An 18917-nucleotide genomic window follows, 5' to 3' on the forward strand; every position below is an offset into this window, starting at 1 on the left:
GGACTCCCCTAAAACTTATCGCAAACTTCATGTGGTTCCCAAGCACTCTCGAGAAGCTGAACACCTGGCAAGACTGTCAGTGCACCTGCCCCGTGAGATGGCCTCACAAGTCTGAAGCTCAGGGAACCAGTCTTGCACATGCAGAAGGTGTGTTGTGCATTTTATAACAACAATGCCAATAAAAAGCCAGGAAATATAAGTATCCATAAATAAGCAGATCTACTGATTTCACTTCCTGCGTATTCCCAACTAAGGTAATATTATTCACTTATGGCAGTGCCATCCATAACAGCCACAGAGAAGCAACTTAACATCCATCAGCTAATGAGTAGATAACTGAAACATAGTATAATCAAATGATAGAATGTTATTCTGCCACAAGATGGAATGAAGCTTCTTTTGACTTTTTAAAACTTAAATTTACAAAGGTCTACTGAAAATTTTGTACATTAGTTTTTATTTGCGATATTCCCACCCCTCCTGTTCCTACCTCCAACTTCTCTCATGAATCCCACTTCCTCTCAGAGTCACAATCTCTTCTTCTTTAATTATTATTGATGTGCACACACATATACAGATGTACATGCACACATATACACATAATGATAGTATTTGCTACCTGCTGAATTCATTTAGTTGCTCATATGCATGTGTGTTTAGAGCTGACCACTTGGGGTTAGATAACCTGTCAGGGGCCTTTTCCTCGGAGAAGACTTTTTCCTCTCTTAGAAGTTTTGCCTATAGCTCCTCAATTAGGGCTGGGGCATCGTGAGATTTCCCAATCTCTGATACCTTGTCAACTGATCTTCTCATTGTACTGGTCTTGTTTAGGTGGCCATATTTGGTTTCACGGGTATAGCTTCCTATCACATGGATAAGGCACTGTCTCACAGCAGGTGCCCTGACTTTTCTGTCTTCCACAATCTTTGGTTTCTTCTCCCACAATGTTTATGAACCATATGTAGAAGAATTGTGTTGTAGATGTTTTTCCAGTTTCCTCTGCGTTTTAACCAGTTATGACTTTTTGTAAATGGTCCATGTTGGCTGCAAAAAGAAATTTCTTTGATAAGGGGTGGGAACTGTACTTGTCTGTGGATAGAAGGATATTTATCATTGAGAAGGCAGTTAAAATTATACAGGTTTAGGAAAGTCTCAATAGTAAGTTTGCTCCTAGGAGCTATGACCTCCCTAGCTGGGTAGATTTATAATACCAGGCATGGAGTCCTTCCTATAGAGGGGGTCTTAGGTTCAATGAGATGGCTGTTGGTTACCCCCAAGATATGTGTCACTTTTGTAGTGCTGAGGATCTCTTGCTGGGTTGGTTGTTGTGATCATGTGCTTAACAGCTCCGTAGGTCTAGTGAGCGCTTTTCTCCTTAGCAGCTGGCATAGCACACTTAGATACTACGAGATAAAATCTTCAGGGAAGAGGTTTCCAGGTCAATTCCAGCTTAATTCCTTCAAGTTCTATGTCTGAAGTATGTGGTGCCTTCAGCAATAGGATATTGGTGACAAAAACGTGATGCATATATGTAGCAGTGAGCTCCCAGCGTTCACACGCACACGGGCACGTGTACACACACACACACACACACACACACACACACACATCAACTTAATTTTGATATGCCTTGAAAAGTTCATTGATTGGGCACTTCCAAACCTCCCCACAGCTAGCACATACTCCCCTCTGGTATTCCTTAATTAATACCTTATAAATCTATATTTCTTCTCTGCTATCCTAGACCTAATCAGGGCAGTAACTCCTGAGCCATTTTCCCAGGTTCTTACAGGTAGCGAGCTCTTAATTCTGATCTCTCTGTTCCCCATCATGGCATGGTCAATCTTACCCCTTCTCAATGCGGAATCTCTCTTCTTCTCCCCTTGCCTGGAAATCCTAAAAGTCCCACTTCTTTCTCTCTACCCAGCCTTTGACTATTGGCTCTTTATTGATCAATAAAAAACCAATTGGGGACAGGACCCTCAGCATCTGGACATGCAGATTCCCATGTGATTTTGGGAGCCAAATTAAGACAACACATTAGAACCAATTCCCAACACACATACAAAATAGAATGCTATTTAGCTCTAAAAAATGAAGTCCATAAAATTTGCAGGTAAATAGATAGGCCCAGAAAATATTACACTAAGGCAATCCAGACCCAGAAATACAAACATCAAATGTTCTCTCATATTTGTGGATCCTAGCTCCACATTCTTAGATATGAGTATTTAACCTAGAAATAACATCAGGAGACAAGAAAGTAAAAAGGAACCATGGAGAGAAAGAAGCTTGGGGGGAGCTTTAGCTAGGGGGAAGGGGGGGGAATGAGGGAAAGGGAAAAGGATAATTAGCACTCAGGATGTTTGACAAAGCCACAGGGAATCATTATTCTATGTTTCCTTTATATTAGTGTATATGTACATGTGTACATGTGCCTGTGTACACATGCGTGTGCATGCATATGTATGTGTATACTTTTACAAAGTTAAGTTACACCACCTGGGGCAATGATGTAGTCCACAGAGCCATATAGAATTTCTAACAAAATCCCTAGCGCCATGCATGGGAGACCTCCATTTGAGTTGTTGGTCTGTGGTGTCCAAGAGACCCCCAAAGTTATATAGGCCACTGCTGTTGTCTTTGGTTACCTCCCAGGGCATGAATGAAACTTGAAAGCATTGTGTTAAGCATCAGGTGTCATAAACCAAGCTTAGATATTCTATGGCGGTTGACATGAATTGTCCAGCATGGGCAAGCCTATCATGACAGAAAGTAAACTTGTTGTCAGCCTGTGTAGTCCAGGCTGCCCTGACAGCACTCAAAGCAGTCCTCCTGCCTCAGCTTTATAAGTGCTAAGATTCTAGGTATATACTTTCTAGGGTTTCATTTTGCATGTTGGAAATATTCTGGTATTAGTGTTGATAACTGTGATGCAGTAGAGCTGACTTATCTCCAGGAAACTGTGTCTTTTAGAACCAGGCGCTGTCATTTTAAATGATTTTTTATGTTGTATGTATTTTATAATGTAAAATTATAGAAGTGGGCTTCTAAGATGCGTGCCTAACCTTTTTAGAATGTAGTGCTGGCCACTGGGATTGGGGTAGGGGACTATCATTAGCTGCATAGAAAATGCTTTACTTCTTTGTTCTTTTAAAAACCCTACTAGAAACAAGTTTAACATAATGTTGAGTTATTATTTCTGTTGAGTAAGGATGGTGTGGTTCACTACATTGCCTATAGCATTTTGCTATGATGGCTTTAAATTTTTTAGGGAACAAAAAACTATAGCAAATGCAAGAAGCCTAGGGATAACCAGGGGGTAGGGGGATGGACAAAGACAGCAGAAATGGTGGTGCTGTGGGCAAGGTTGAAAGGGTCATCTAGGCTGTGGCTGTGACTAACAGGTAGCGCTCCTTTGAGTCTCATCTGCAGTGCAGCTGGGGTTAGGGGTTGGGATTTAGAGAGAATTTTCGTTGAGTTCAGAACTCAGCCTGCCTTCTCAGAACTCTCGACTTCAGGGCTCTTGTCCGTGCAATCTCCCGACATGGTCTCCTGTTCAGACTCATCATTATACCAGATGACATTAGAACCAGTGTCAGGGGTCTCCATTTCTCAACAATTCGTCCCCAGGCCTGAATTGCTGGGTGCTGGAGACCCCCGACTGCCACACTCATCCAAAGACTGCCAGAGTTTAGGTCCAGAAAAAAAAAAAACTAAAAACAAGCATCCAAAACCAAAACCAAACCAAAACATACAAACAAACAAAACCCAGAAATGAGTCATTGCCTTTTCTGAGAATATGGTGACTGGTTACCATGGAAGTGGGGAGAAGACCTTGGCCCTTTTGAAAATGCCAATTAGTCTTAATTGCTTCCGTTGGGAAAGAGGAGAATACCACCTCTAGTGAGCAGGGCATAAACAGCCTGCAAAAACCACAATCTTCCTCTCCAGTGCTCTGCCGCAGGGGCCTACAAATTAGTCAAGTCCAACACTTTGCTTTTGTAAATAAAGTTTTATTGGAACATACCACATTTTGATATTGACATAATGCCTATGGCTGCTTTTGTAATGTGTCAATAAAGTTAAATAGTTATAACAATTGCTACATGGACTGCAAGTCCAAATATAATCATGGGCCTTTGATAGGGGGAAATCTGTTAGCCCTAGGCAGTGGGAATGGCCGTGGTGCTAACATTCAGTGAGCACCCTCCTCAGAGGTGGGAGACGGATCCCTCTTTATGCAGTCCACCAATGAGACTGAAGGCCAGGGCTCCTGCCTGACCCGCAGCTACAGAGACAAGAGAGCCCACTGCCCAACTGAGCATTTCAGCTGCAGGCCGGTGAGAACTGGAGACCTAAAAAGGCACAGAAAGCTTGGAATGGCATTTCCACGGAGAAGTGAGGCTGCTCTGAGCTATGGGTTGTTGAGTTCTATGAAGTATGCTGCCTCCTGAAGGGAGTCTACCTTTTTTCTCCTCACTATAGGCATAGGGCTGGAAGCATGAGCAGAGCTCCCGTTCCAGCTGTGGGCTTGGAACAACCTGGACAACACAGTGCAGGCCCTGTGTCTGTTAAGACTGGACAGGCAAGAAACTAGGGGACCAACACAGGCAGAGTGAGAAGGGCCCATGAAGCCTACCAGATGCACACTCGCCTAGAGTCTATACAACTCTCCTTGTAGACTTCACACTTACTGTTACAGCTATGACCTCACAGGTTCCAAACATGGCAGTCATACCTCATTAAAGCATACTCAGGGAGCTCTTCAACCTGCCTCGGAGCATGATAAAAAAATGAACAAGCAAATGAATAAATAAGTAAATAAATGATGAGATTTGGGGGCTGGGGAGATGGCTCCATGGGTGTTTGTAGTGTAAGCATGAAGAACTGAGTGGATCCCAGGCATCCTTGTAAAATGCCGAGCCTAGCAACTTACAGCTCTGACCCCAGTGTGCTGGGTATTGTGGGCCAGGACTCATTGAAGAAACCGTGCCTCAGAATAAAATGTAGATCAGTCCAGGAGACACCAATGTGGACCTCTGGCTTCTACATTCACATATATGGTTGAGCTCAGCACTGTGCTTTACTTTTCAAGGTTCAGTCCCCATGTATACTCTGTCCCTCTCTCTCCAGACAAGCCACCGTAGATCATCATATTACTTCTGGACCAGAACCAGTTCTCACACAGGATGCTGGAGCTTTTAGGACTTGGCTCACTATGGACACCTTTTGCTACTATGTTATTGTTTCTTTGTTGTTAACTTGGAGCAAGATTGTATCATAGTTGGATACAGAGTTCTGTTTAGAACTAGAATCTCAATACTCCCACCATAAACAGGCCACTTAGTCCTCCAAACCTTAGCATCTGCTTCTGTAGAATGGAATGCCTCATTCATGGTGGTTGTAAGTATACACCATGTGTGGGGAAAAGGAAGAAAGGGAACTTACATCTGTAACAGTGTCACACTTTGCATGGACTTTGCCTGCCGAGTATCTGAAAGATCTGAAAATTAGATTGTGTTATTAATCTTTAAGTCACTACTCAGATGTCACAGGCAGTGTGCTTACTAGTGCCTGGTACTGACTATAGCCCTGCATGGGGGACAACTCCTTTAATCTCTAAATACAGATGAGAAAAACATTCTGTCAAAACACAAGCCAAAAAGTGACAAAGCTGGTATTTAAACCTGGGCCATCCAGTCTGTCTTTAACTTGTAAATGCTCTGCTGTCCCTTAAAATGGCCAAGTAGAACTGGTGTTGCTCTTTGCCAATGTTTTAATCTGGACGGAGCAGCACTCAGTCTAGAGCACTGGGTAGGGGTCCTTTGCCTGGTAATTGCCCTGAAGGCTTTTTGTATGGCAGAATAAGCCTGTTGAAGGCAAGGTTCACAGAGGCAGGGCTGTCCAGTGATCACCCAGGACTTCGGTCAGCTACCGTCAACTCCCTCCTCCCCAGCATTACAGAACAGAACTGACCAGCAACAGGATGCTATCGCCTGCTCCTGATGAGGAGTTTCAGAGATTCCTATGGAATTGGTTAGGAAAGGTACTGTCCTATGATCAAAATCTCATACCACAGTGAGGCAGGAAGAGACATGAAGAGGTCTGGTCTTTTCTTTTTGGACACCAACAGCCGGTTGGGAAATGGTCTCGAAGGTGTAGATACGAAGCTGGTGCCTTTGTATGTGGCATGTTATGCCTCCCTTTACACATGCGACTTTTCATGATGTTTCTGTAGTTGGTGAGAGGTGTGGCATGCAGTACAGGGGGTCTGGTAAACTAAATGCCAGGCTACTCTCTTAGCTGTGCCAGGAGTTAACACAAATATTGATAGCATAGATGCATATTGTATCTGTTTCTTCCAGGTACCCGTCCTCCTCTCCTGCAGTTCCATGGCAGCCATACAAAGAGGCAGCCATGGCCATGTTCCTCACTCTTTTTCACAGGCTAACATTTGGAAGGATAGGAAATAACTTGCAGTCCTAGTGTAAGGACTGAGTTTAGAATCTCCAGAACCCACATAAAGGCAGACATGGTAGCACACCTGTGGGGTGATCCCAGCACACCTGTTGCATGCACCTGTTATCCTAGCACACCTGTGGCATGCACCTGTAATCCCAGTACACCTGTGGCATGCACCTGTAATCCCAGAACACCTCTGGGGAGGTGGATATGGAGAGAAGATACTCCCCAGAATCTCTATCGTGTCTTGATAAAAGGTGGAAGGACCAATGCCTGGAATTATCTTCTGACCTCCACCTACTTGTGCTTTGTGGCACCCATGCTCCTGTATTCAAATACACACACACACACACACACACACACACACACACACACACACACACACCACACCACACCACTTAAAGATATATCTTCAAATAGTGATGATACTGTTTTCCTTGAGAATCTTCATGTATATTAGCTCTTAAGAAAGAAAGCCTACTGGGGTTTTCTGACCCTTTCCTCTCTCCAGGGAACTACATGGACAGTCATTTGGACATCTCCCTAGGTAAAAAGTCAAGGAGGTATGAATCCCAGGGGCCATCAGCTCTGAAATGATCCTTGTCCATAGTCTTCAAGGGCAGCCATCATATACCTGGGTACCACTCGTTCAAAGGCCAGGCTGTTAAGAAATCTCTTAACTTCACAGCAATCGTAGAGTGATTGTAAAGGAGCCATTAGGTAGGAAAGTGGTTATCATAGGGAATGAAGAAATGTGTTTCAAGTGTTCAGCTTGGCTGAGGAGATGGTTCATAAGCTAGAGGTACTCCCAGACCCCCACCCCCAAGGACCTAAGCTCAATCCCTGGGACCTAGGTGGTACAAGGAGAAAACCCATTCACACAAATTATTCTCTGACATATGTATGTGCATGCATGCATGCGTGTTCATATGTGTACCCACAAATAAATCCAAAAAAAAAGAAGGGGAAAATATGAGAATAAAGAATGGTTTACTTAAGTGCTCAGCTCAATGCTGTCCCTAGAACATGGTTCAGATGCACTGTCTGCTAGTAATGTGAGGCTAGTGATGTGACCATTCCTTACTCTCTTGCTAGTCCTGCCTGTTACTTCTCATAGAAATAACAATACCCTGTCCCCCTTCAAAGTAATGACAAGAATACCATATTCATTCTTTGTCTTTGATTTATCCTATGAACATGAGTGTTTTGTCTACATGTATGTATAAAACTCACACATGTGAGTGTACCTAAGGCCTTTGGAGGTCAGAGGATTCCCCAGAGCTGTGTGAGTACTGGGGATGGAACCTGGGTCTTCTGCAAGAACAGCAGGTGCTCCTAACCACTGAGCATGTCTCGCCTCTGCCTTCATTGCTGTCGCTGTAATGGTTAAGCATTCTCTACTCTGCAGCCATTTGCAGGCTTGTAACTCCCTCTTCCCAGTGCCTGAAATTGTCTGTTTGAACTTGAATCATTTAAAGCTCTCTCTGTTCTGCAAACTTTCATTTTGTTTTTCTCCTTTGATGTCCCTAAGCTGTTAAAACCAGTCCCTTTTTGCAGTGATCTCCCACTCCCTGAGGAATCTAAGGGGGGGAGCCCCCCCCCCCCAGCACTCACTCACCACCTTCTAGCCAGGCTTCTGGATCTTGCCATTTTCGTTTTTGATATTTCCCCACAATCTTTATTTTTGTTTAGCTGCTAAAAAGGGAATCTGAAGTGCTTTCTCCCAAATACTCTCCCTTCCTCTCCTCAAGGTTAGGATACTGTATTTGTGACAGGTTATAGCAAACACTTCATAGAACCAGAAATGGAGGGCTGGAGATGTAGCTCAGTTGGTAGAATGCCAGCCTAGCACGCAGAAGGTAACAGGTTCAATCCTCAATTCTGTATTTCCTGAGCTACATATCCTCTTCTACACAGGGACTGAGAGAGACCCTGTCTTTAAAAAACAAATCGCCTTCTCAGGGGACAATGACCCAAGGGTGGCTGCAGGAGCTTTGTTATAAAAAGTTGATTATTAGCCAAGTATAATGGCACATGCCTTTAATCCCAACCACCATTGAGAGGCAGAGGCAGGGGGATGTGTGAGTTCCAGGTCAGTCAGGGCTACGTAGTGAAATCCTGCTCAAACAAAACAAAATAAGCCAAACCAAAACAAAGTTGATTATGTTAGCTTTGGTTCTGGCAAAACTTATTTCTTCATTTGGTTTCAGCACATTCCAAAGACACAGAAGCATGAGAGGGAGGAGGAGGGGGGAGGAGAAGGGGTGATGGGGAGGAAGGCAGGGAATTAGAGAAATGGTTTACAGGGTTCATGAAGGCACCACCACCAAAACGCCTGCTCCCCTCAGCAGTTGGGTGCACTTTGGTTCAGCTTGCACTCTTCCTGTTTTGTTAGTATTGTTGTTGTTGTTGTTTGGTTCAGATCTAGCTAGTCTCCTCCTCCTCCTCCTCCTCCTCCTCCTCCTCCTCCTCCTCTTCCTCCTCCACCTCCTTCTCCCCCTCCTCTTCCTCCTTCTCATCCTCCTTCTCCTCCTTTTCTCCTCCTCCTCCTCATTCTCCCCCTCCTCTTCCTCCTTCTCATCCTCCTCCTCCTTTTCTCCTCCTCCTCCTCTTCCTCCTTTTCTCCTCCTCCTCTTTCTCTTCCTCCTCCTCCTTCTCCTTCTTTTCTCCCCCTCCTCTTCCTCCTTCTCATCCTCCTCCTCCTTTTCTCCTCCTCCTCCTCTTCCTCCTTTTCTCCTCCTCCTCTTCCTCCTCCTCCTTCTCCTTTTCTCCCCCTCCTCTTCCTCCTCCTCCTCCTTCTCCTCATTTTCTCCTCCTCCTCCTCTTCCTCCTCCTCTTCCTCCTTCTCCTCCTTTTCTCCTCCTCCTCTTTCTCCTCCTTTTCATCTTTCTCCTTCTTTTTCTCCTCCTCCCTCTGACTCCCTCCTCTTTCTCTTCTTCCTCCTTCTCTCTCCTCCTCCTCTTTCTCCTCCTTTTCGTCTTTCTCCTTCTTTTTCTCCTCCTCCCTCTGACTCCCTCCTCCTCTTTCTCTTCTTCCTCCTCCCCCTCCTCCTCCTCCTCCTCCCCCCCTCCTCCCTTTTCTTCCTTTACAAGGGATATCTCTGGAATTCATTTCCAGCAAGAAGATGTGAGGCTTATATCTGCTTTCCAATCGGGATCACTGCCGGTCTCCAGAGCACTTGGGTTCCTCAGGTGCGCCTCTCCAGGGAAAGTGCAGAGAGGCAGAGGCCGGGGAGTAGAGTTGTGGGATGCACAGCAGCTGGGATGGAAATGGGATGTGCTGGACTGGACCCCAGCAATGCCAGCCGCAAATGACCCAGGAGGAAACTTCACAGTACTCAGTCTCAGTCCTGAAGCCAGCCATTGCAGATGCTTAAAGCTCTGCTCTTTTTTCCCTCTGGTGAGGGAAAAAGAGAGGGAAGGAAAAGGAGGGATAGAAGAGGAGAGTGAGGAAGGTTACGAATTGGAGAAATGCTTTACAGGGTTCAGGAAGACATGGCTACAAAAATTGCTTCTCCCCAGCAGTTGGGTGCACTTCGGTTCAGTTACTGTCCTTCCTGGTTTTGTTTTTGTTTTTAGCATTTTTTGTTGTTGTTTCAGTGTCTTATTGTGGAGTCCAGCCTGGCCTTGAATTCGACCTCTTGCTTACCAGCATGGGCCGCCATACCTAGCTCCCTTTGCATTTTTAATTATAAAACAATACACCTGCACAGCTATAGTTGGGAGACATTTCTTTTCACAGGGCTGCAATCTCTGTTTCTCCTCTGCAAAGACTTCTCATATATATTCATGTGTATCCTTGTGCACATTCTTCATTTTGGGTTTATATTAAAACTTTGCATTTCCCCCTATCACTTGGCTTCATAAGGGCCCTTGTTAATGGTCACCCAGTGTTCGCCCAGTGGATGTCCTGTCATTTAAGTAAATATCCCCTATCACCTTCCAGTGAGATTTCAGATCTGTGGTCACAGGACTCTGAAGCCACCCCAACCCGGATTTCCTGTCCTGCCTCTTCCTACCTGTGTAATCTTGGAGACTTGCTATCTTCGTCCCTGCCTTGGGAGCAGTCCCTCAAAGTACTGTGTAGAGGAGGATAATGGATAGAAATGTTTAACACACAGGTCTTGAAGCATAGTGTGTCTCCTGTACTTACGGCCAGTCTGTAATTTTGAATTTATCTCTATTTAGATCATAGTGTGCTGATAATCTCTTCACCCTTTGGACTAGTTTTTGTGGTAAATTCACAACTGTAACTAATGGCCAAGGTATTTGTGTACTTATGATTGGTGCCTCTTGATGTCATAGCAGTTCCTGTCTGTTTTTCACGATTGTAAGTGTACCGGCTTCACAATACCCTCACCAGGACTGGCCAGAAGTTGTCATTTTCTAAGTTAGGTAATTTAGTGCATTAAATATGAATCCTGTGATCTGCTCACAGTAGAATAGCAGCAAGAATAATGTAATTAGCAGCCTACTCGTCCACCAACCAGCTGCCATAATCCCACACTTGGCTTTGGGGAATTTCAGAGTAAACCCTTGTGGCATGCCACTTCCTTCATTGGGCCTCAACCTCACCAGAACCTTTTACATTTTCACACAAGCCATTCTTTCTTATCATACGAATAAGAGGAATGTCCTCCTTCATAGAACTTGACACACTGTTCCCACGGTTGATGTAGGACATCTTAAACAGTATGAAGGAATGAACTCAAGGGGTTGGGTTCCACCACAGCCTGGCCATTTCTTTTTGTCGCTATCCTGAAAATCTTCCCGTCCTCTCTCACCATGGATTTTCTGGGTTAGCTGGGTGTTGTCTTACAGAATGGATTCTGCGTTGGGATCGGCATTTTCTCACAGGCAGATTGAACATTTTTCTTTAGGCCCCGTTTCTTTCAAAATGGTGAGTATCTCTGGAATGACTTCCTCATTTTAGCATGGGGTGTTTGGAAGGGCGGCCCTTCCTTCTAGTAGACCCTCAGGGAGTCTTAGGTTCCAGCATGACTGCTATTCCCCTGCTGTACGCTAATGGCATGATGGTTACTGTCTGTTAAATGGAGGATTAAGGAATGGTATTGGTCTACAAGTGAACTGACTGTAATCAGTCCTTGATGCAGAAGTCCCTTTCACGGGCTAGTTACCCGAGAACACCTTCTAAAGATTCAAGTGGAGAAGCAACCTGGAGGGTTGCCTGGCTACAGGATCCTAACGCTCATTACACTGATAAACTACCTACCCCGTGACCAAAACAAACCCTCCTTCTCCTGAGCTCTGCTGGCCCTCCTAATTGTAACCAGGAGAAAAGAAAAAGTCAAGCAGCCAAGAGCATGAAGATGTTGTGTCCTTGACAACAGCTAGATGGCAAACCACGTCCAATGGGGGGGGTGGTTATTGCTTATCTCATAATATCAAAAGCCTGCCGTTGGAATGAGAAGCTGGACTCACATCCTTGGAGAGGACCCTCTTGATGGGACACTCAGCTGCAAACTCTAGCTGGAGTCCCCAGTCTGTTTCTAAAGTTGGGTACTTTGAGCACCAGATTGGATGAGCATCACCCTGCTGTCCGTCTGCTGCTCCTCGATACCTTATACTCACTGTCTGATTGTCCTCCTTTGCTTGCTATACACTCAGTAAACCTCTCACTTAAAACTGAAAGCACATGGGGTTGGGGATTTAGCTCAGTGGTAGAGCACAAGGCCCTGGGTTCAGTCCCCAGCTCCGAAAAAAAGAAAAGAAAAAAAAAAAAAACTGAAAGTACTTCTGTCATAGACCACTCTCTGGCCCCTTACAGAACCAAGGTGACAGATGACTTTGAGAGGTGCCACCTGGCAGTATATGATTCATTCAGTCGTGTCAATGAGCTTTGTTAGAAGGGAGCCATGTCCTTGGGCTCAGTTGATCTGAAAAGACTTCTTAGAAGAAAAGCTTAGTCTGAGATTGGAACAGTGTAAAAGCCTGATAAGTGGGCTATTCTGGGTCTGAGTTCAAAGGTAGATGAGCATTGTTTTGTTTGTTTTTCCCCCTTCTGACTCTAATAGCCTTTCACCTGCTGCGTACAGGTTCTACAACTAAGCTGTGTCCCTAACCTAGGAACTCTTAAAATATCAGCCAGTAAGTCCTGGTTATGTTGACATCCCCTTGGCCGTGTCTTCTGAGATCTCCTTCTGAGAATAATTATCTCTTTCATTCAATAGATAATTAGATAATTATTGAGCATCTCTTCTGTGGTTTTTTTTTTGTTTGTTTGTTTTTTTTGTTGTTGTTGTTTTTTTTGTTTTTGTTTTTTTGTTTTTTTGGTGGTCTGGACCATGTGGCTCACTCATTCAGCAGCCTGGTTTCTTGGCAATCATCAGCTGGGGTCAGAAGTCCTGGATTAGTTCTAGGTCCTGCTTTCAAAATGGAAGTTTGGAAAGAATTGCTCTCGGTTACTGTGCCACTGTTTCCAGAAGGAGGCTGGCTGGCAAGTCTGAGGGTGTTGCTTTTCCCTGAGAAGTAAAGACTTAAGTGGTCAGGGATTTTATCTTCCTCTGTCTCTCATTGGACCCCTCTCTCCACGCTTTTCTTTGAATTCAACTTTATCAGCATGCATTGAGTACTTTCTGTAGACAATACTTATGTGTCCAAAGATACAGAAACGTGTGTGTATGCGTGCGTGCGTGCGTGCGTGCGTGTGTTTTTTCTTCTCTCTTGTTTTCTTTCTTGTGGAAACACTTTATCCTTTGAGCTCTGAGGACTAAGCTGGAAATTCATGAAACAATATTTGCCGTGACCCTGGGCAAAGACACTGATGAAAACAAGAATTCTTTAGCTTCCACAGCTCACCTTTGTTCAGACGCCAAGTGTGTGGGACACGGTGGAGAGGGGAGCTTACCTGTGGTTATCCCACTGGAAGAGGGATGCGCTGTTCACACACAGAATGGGTCTCAGGCAGAAAATGCCTCGTGGCAGAGTAGGTGGCTGAGTACAAAAGACATTGCTAGCATTCTTGACATACCCATAAGGCTTCAGGAGCAGCCCAGCATCTGCCCATTATACTTAGGTCTGTTTTCCTTTCAATTCAGTTCTCGCAGCAACTGCTGAGTGCTATTGTGTGTAATACTGATCATTCCAAGAGGAAAGAGTTTGCTTTCCCCACTCCCCGTTATGCCCCCCTCCCATTCTGCTACCCCAGAGCATCCCAAATAAGCTCCAGGGTAAGTATATCCACATTGACTGTTTTGCATACAACTTCGCAACAAACCTCTCAAGCCACTTCATGACTCCCCTAACCAGCTCTCTTGCTCTCTCTCCTCTCCCTGTCATATAAAAGGCAACAGAGTCTCAGAACTTTGAATGGAATGAACTGAGATCCCACTGTGCCTGCTTGCTAATGAATGTGCTCAGCTCCCACCCACCCCCCCTCCTCGTGATCCTCATTCCTCCTTTGGTTCTTAGCTCCTGGATATAAAATGTGATTAATGGTCCACAAGACTTGGATTGAAAAACTCTAATCCAGTACATTCTGTTTGATCACGACAGGGCCCAGGAAATTAAAATGATTTGTCTGTAGCCGCCAGCGTCTGGGGGGGTCAATGGGGGACTTTGTGGTCCTTTCTATAAAGCTAGTAGCAGCAGTAGACGCACCTGCCTTCTGGCTACAAGGATAAGACCTTCAGCATTGGAGACAGAGTTCTGGAATGGCTACTTAGTTGCTCTTTGGCTTTGAGTTAAGTTAAACTTTTCCAGCCTCTCTACTCTTGTCTATAAAATAGGGTGAGCATTAGGTGTGGTGTGGGTACCTGTAATCTCAGCACCAAGGAGGCTGAGGCAGAAGGATTGCAAGTTTGAGACCAACTACATAGGACAGTTTAATTCTCAATAGTACAGGGTAGGTTTTGTTTATCCTAGGTCTGGTCTAGAACAAAAGGCACATACCATTACTGCCTGCAATATACTATGTGAACTCTGTAAATCACAATGGTGACTTTTCTTCTATACACAGTTAACTCAGCCGGATACATTCCTCCATTTTATAAACAAGAATTCAGCACGAAATTGTGGAGTAGGGGGTTGGGTCAGACATGCTCTTAGCAGTATTTAAGTGTTACAGTTTCAGTGTCTGGCAGTTTTTGGTTCCCAGCTCTGACGGATCGATTTTTCTCCACTGGGTTTCTCTTTCTGCCCTATGCTAGTCTAATAAGCCCACTGCTGTTCATGGAATTAGTCCTGTGTGTCCTCTCCTTAACCCAGTACCTCTAATCTTCACCTTCACTCTTTGTGAAGTCAGGGTAATTATATTCTAATCGAAGCTGGGGAAACTGAGGCTCCCACAGCTGAGTAACTGACTTGATGGATGAGTACATTTTCTAGATGGGTTGTAGAAGACACCCGTGTGCTCAGTATGAGCTATGGTGCAGGCTGACCCTGGCCTTTCTGCCCAATTGATGAGGTCCCGTATGTCTCTCAGTCCTGAGATTGACCAGCCAGAGAACCAGTGAACAGAGAACCAGGATCAACCGAAGTCAGCATAGAAATGTAGAACCAATATTTGAGCCTTGGGCTCCCGACTCTTGTCGGATGCCATTTCAATCATTTTGCACAGGTCACTCTTTGACCTTGGTGTCTCTAGTTGTAGCATCGGGTTGCCCTGCAAAAGATAATGATCTTTAGGATTTATTGAGAAATCCTAGTTTAATTTGTTTATAGAGACTATTAGAAGTTGCTGCCACATGATTGGAAGGTAAAGCTCTGTTTGTAAAATTTTTGCTGCACGGGTATGCCGGCCTGAATTCAATTCCCAGAACCTGTGTTTAAAAGCTGGGTACAGTAGCGTGTGCTTCAAATCCAAGGCCTATGAGAAGCAGAGACTGGAGGATCCCCAAGCCTTCCAGCCATCCAGTCTAACCTAATAGGCAGGCTCCAAGCAGGTGAAAGCTCCTGTCAGAAAACAAGGTGCTGAGGAAGAATGACACCTGAGGGTGTCCTCTGGCCTCCGCATGTTCATGTACGTGTATACATTTGTATACACAGCGACACACACATAAGCATAAGTATATAACACTGGTGTCAGAGCTTTGTGCTGGAAGTGTAGCTCTGGGTTACACAGGAAGCCTGTGGTACCTGGCCTCATAGCCCGGACACTATGTGTTCTACCCAGAAGAGAACTAACCAGGGTCCTCCATGCCCTTAAAGGCAGAAAGAAAGTTATGACTGGAGAAACATGTGTGAAGCAATAGGTCCACTGAAGGAACAGCTTCACTGAGGGATTCAGTTGTCACAGCTGAATCAGGCCTGAAGGAAGAAGACAGGGAAAGAGTCAATGCTGTTGCACAGATAATGCTGGCACTGTGCAGCCAAGCACTTATTTTTAAGTGACAGTGGTCTATTTTAGGACAGCTTTATCCCACTCAGTGTCTGTCTCCATGTTTCATCAGCATTTCCATTTTTCTCCCTGTGGATCTTCTCTCCGTTTGAACCTCTTGTTTACGGAGCCCTGTGCCACGACAGGCCTCGAAATCTGTGTGCTGGTTGGTTTTGTGTCAACTCGACCCAAGCTAGAGTCGTCAGGAGGAGCCAACTTCAATTGAGAAACTGCCTCCTCCCACCAGATTGGCTTGAGGGCAATTCTGTAGGGCATTTTCTTGATTAATGAGCTGTGGGCGATCCCAGTCCACTGTGGGCAGTTACTATCCCCAGGTAGGCTGTGTAAGAAAGCAGGCTGAGCTAGTCATTCAGAACAAGCCAGCAGTGTTTTCCCGCAGCCTTTGCTTACATTCCTGCCTTGACTTCTCTGCACGAAGGACTGTAAGCTGTAAGCTCCCCCCCACCCCACCCCCCACACACACTATAACCAAAATACCTAAGAGAGCAACACACAGGGAGGTTTTATTTCAGCTCCTGGTTTCAGAGGGTTCAGTCCATTTTGGTGGGGAGGGTGTGGTGGTTCCCCATGGTGGGAGCAGGAGCACTGGGGAGGTCCCATACCCCTCCAGCTTTCTCCTCTCTTTCCTCTGATTCTGTCTGGGCCCCTGCCCGCCGGATGACTGATGACGCTACCCACTTTCTTCATAGGATGTCTCCCCTCAGCTAATCCTCTCTGGTAATTCTTTTTTTTTTTTTTTTTTTTTTTAATTTTCAAGTACCTTATCTTTTTTTTTTCAAGATTTATTTATTTATAAGTACACTGTAGCTGTCTTCAGACACACCAGAAGAGGGCATCAGATCCTATTACAGATGGTTGTGAGCCACCATGTGGTTGCTGGGATTTGAACTCAGGACCTTTGGAAGAGCAGTCAGTGCTCTTAACCACTGAGCCATCTCTCCAGCTCCTCTCTGGTAATTCTTAAGTCTAGTCAGATGATAATGATCACAGGCTGGCACAGCCGCTTTGAATTCCGGTTTGTGTCAGTCCCGTTTACTATGCCGCCGTCTCCATGGTCCGATGTTCAAGTAGGTATTTGAGAGTATGGAGTTGAAGAATTAATCCCTACAAAGAAAGAAGGATGGGCAAATGCCTAAGCTTATCCTTCCCCCTCTAATTCATTGAGAAAATGGCGTGGGGTGAATTTTTGATCATTCTGACTGTGTCTAGGATATAAGTATATTTGTATCACCTCATCAAATCATTCATGTTTTTTTTTCCTATTTAATTAAAACCTTGAAACTTGGACCAGCAAGATGGCTCAGTAGGTAAAGGCCCCTGCCTCCAAGCCTGATGAATTTGAGTTTATCCCCAGCACACACATGGTAGAAGGAAAGAACTGACTCATGTTAGTTCCTTTATATACACTAGTGGTTTGTGCACACACATGCATGCACACATACATGAGCGTGCACACGCGTGCGCATTTACAGATGACCAGACTGAAGTTTGGCATCCTGGATTAAACTGTCCAAAAATCCTATAGACATCATCAAGTTATACACTCAGCGTTTGAGGCCAGGCTTCTCCTCTGTGGGCTTGTATGTTTCTTTCGCTTGTGCTAGGAACTGACGGGAAGTGTGTTGAAAATTCCACAAAGAAAGTTTTGATATAAGCCTTGGCAAGTCACTCTGTGTTAGGGCACTCGCCTAGTTCTGGGTTTTATTCTCAGGACCACAAAGAGAGTGAGGGTGGGGTTTGGGTGGGAGCTAATGTTGCTATGGAGCCAAGGTAGAAGGAAAACACTTTCGACTTCACAACGCACCCGTCACCAAGCAGGCCCCTTCGTAATCCTCCTGTAGATGATTCTGGAGCAGACTTCACTTACTTGGTGACTTTGTAATTTAACCTTCCCTGTTACATATTCCTTTAAGATGGATGGATGGGGCTAGGACAGGAAACCTCAGTTATTCCTGCTGCTGGCTGGTATGGATGCTCGGCGGGCGGGCAAGCGTCCTCAGGTCAGGTAGAAGGAGAAAGTTGGCTCCACTCCACTGAGCTCCTCGTGGAGAGGAGGCGAGGTTCGGGAATGATGCCAACTGGGTGGAGATGAGAGAGGGAGGAAAGGGATGTGGTGTTTGGACCTCATGATTCAGGAAGCGTGATGGCACCTCCTTTCGGGCTGGCATGAGGCAAGCATTTAGGAAAGAATATGAACTATTGTTGTGCACTTTTTTTTCCCCTAATGGGTGGGTTGTTTTTATAAAGTTTTATGATCAGGAAACTGATGCAGAATGCTGATCCCTCTTTTTTTTTTGGTCTGCCAGCATCTTTTTTTTCATATTTATTTTTGAATCTTGATGACAGGCACTTCCTTTGAAACTTCTGGGGATAAAACATAACAAGACACCCCAAGCTGCTCCCTTACAGCAGAATCCAAATGAGAAGCTGTAGTTTCTGATCTTTTGGATAACCCCACAGGATGAGTCTCTCCCCAGTGAGGGGAGGAATAGTTCTTTCAGTAACTGAAGTGGCCTAACAAACACGATCCCCTTTAAAACATTGTAGAAAATGTGCCGCACATGTGGAAAACCTCCCGTGTCCATTACAGTGGGGCCTGTGGTGGCAGCAAAACTACAGATCGAATTGCCCTCTTCCTCCCAATCATAAAACTTGGCTCTTCTGCTATTCTTTCTCCTGGAAGATTAGTCCATCCTCAAGTACCCAGTCCTCTCTGTTGTGCATTGTTGGAAGGCACTAAGCCAGCGTTTGGGCATCTGGCTGCCAACTTTGGAGATGTTAAAAGCCTGTTTGGTCTCTGCAGGGCATTAATTCATAACCTACCTTGTAAAAGTCGTGTCTTACTGCATTTTCCTGGCACCAGAGAAATCCCTGTACCTACTACAGCATTTGGGTTTTCTGAGCCTGCAGGCAGCTCAGGGTTATTAAAGTTCAGAAAGGAAGCCACATGATGTTGGCCTTACCATTTCAATTCTCTTACCTCTCTTCCTCCCTCCCTCCCACTCCCTGGTGGATGGCTTTGGCGGTCTCTATGCCAGAAGCTCTCAGGCACCTCTTATGGGAATCTAAGAGGGAGATCATGACCCCCACCCCAC

General features: G+C 45.1%; 1 protein-coding gene across 4 annotated transcripts in view; it reads left to right on the forward strand.

The window, feature by feature from the left end:
* The window catches only part of Arhgef3 (Rho guanine nucleotide exchange factor 3), a 280324-nt gene that overhangs the window by 181683 nt on the left and 79724 nt on the right, over positions 1 to 18917 (forward strand). The gene's annotated exons all lie outside the window — the stretch shown is intronic.

Source organism: Rattus norvegicus, chromosome 16, assembly GCF_036323735.1.
Source record: "Rattus norvegicus strain BN/NHsdMcwi chromosome 16, GRCr8, whole genome shotgun sequence".
Lineage (NCBI taxonomy): Eukaryota > Metazoa > Chordata > Mammalia > Rodentia > Muridae > Rattus > Rattus norvegicus.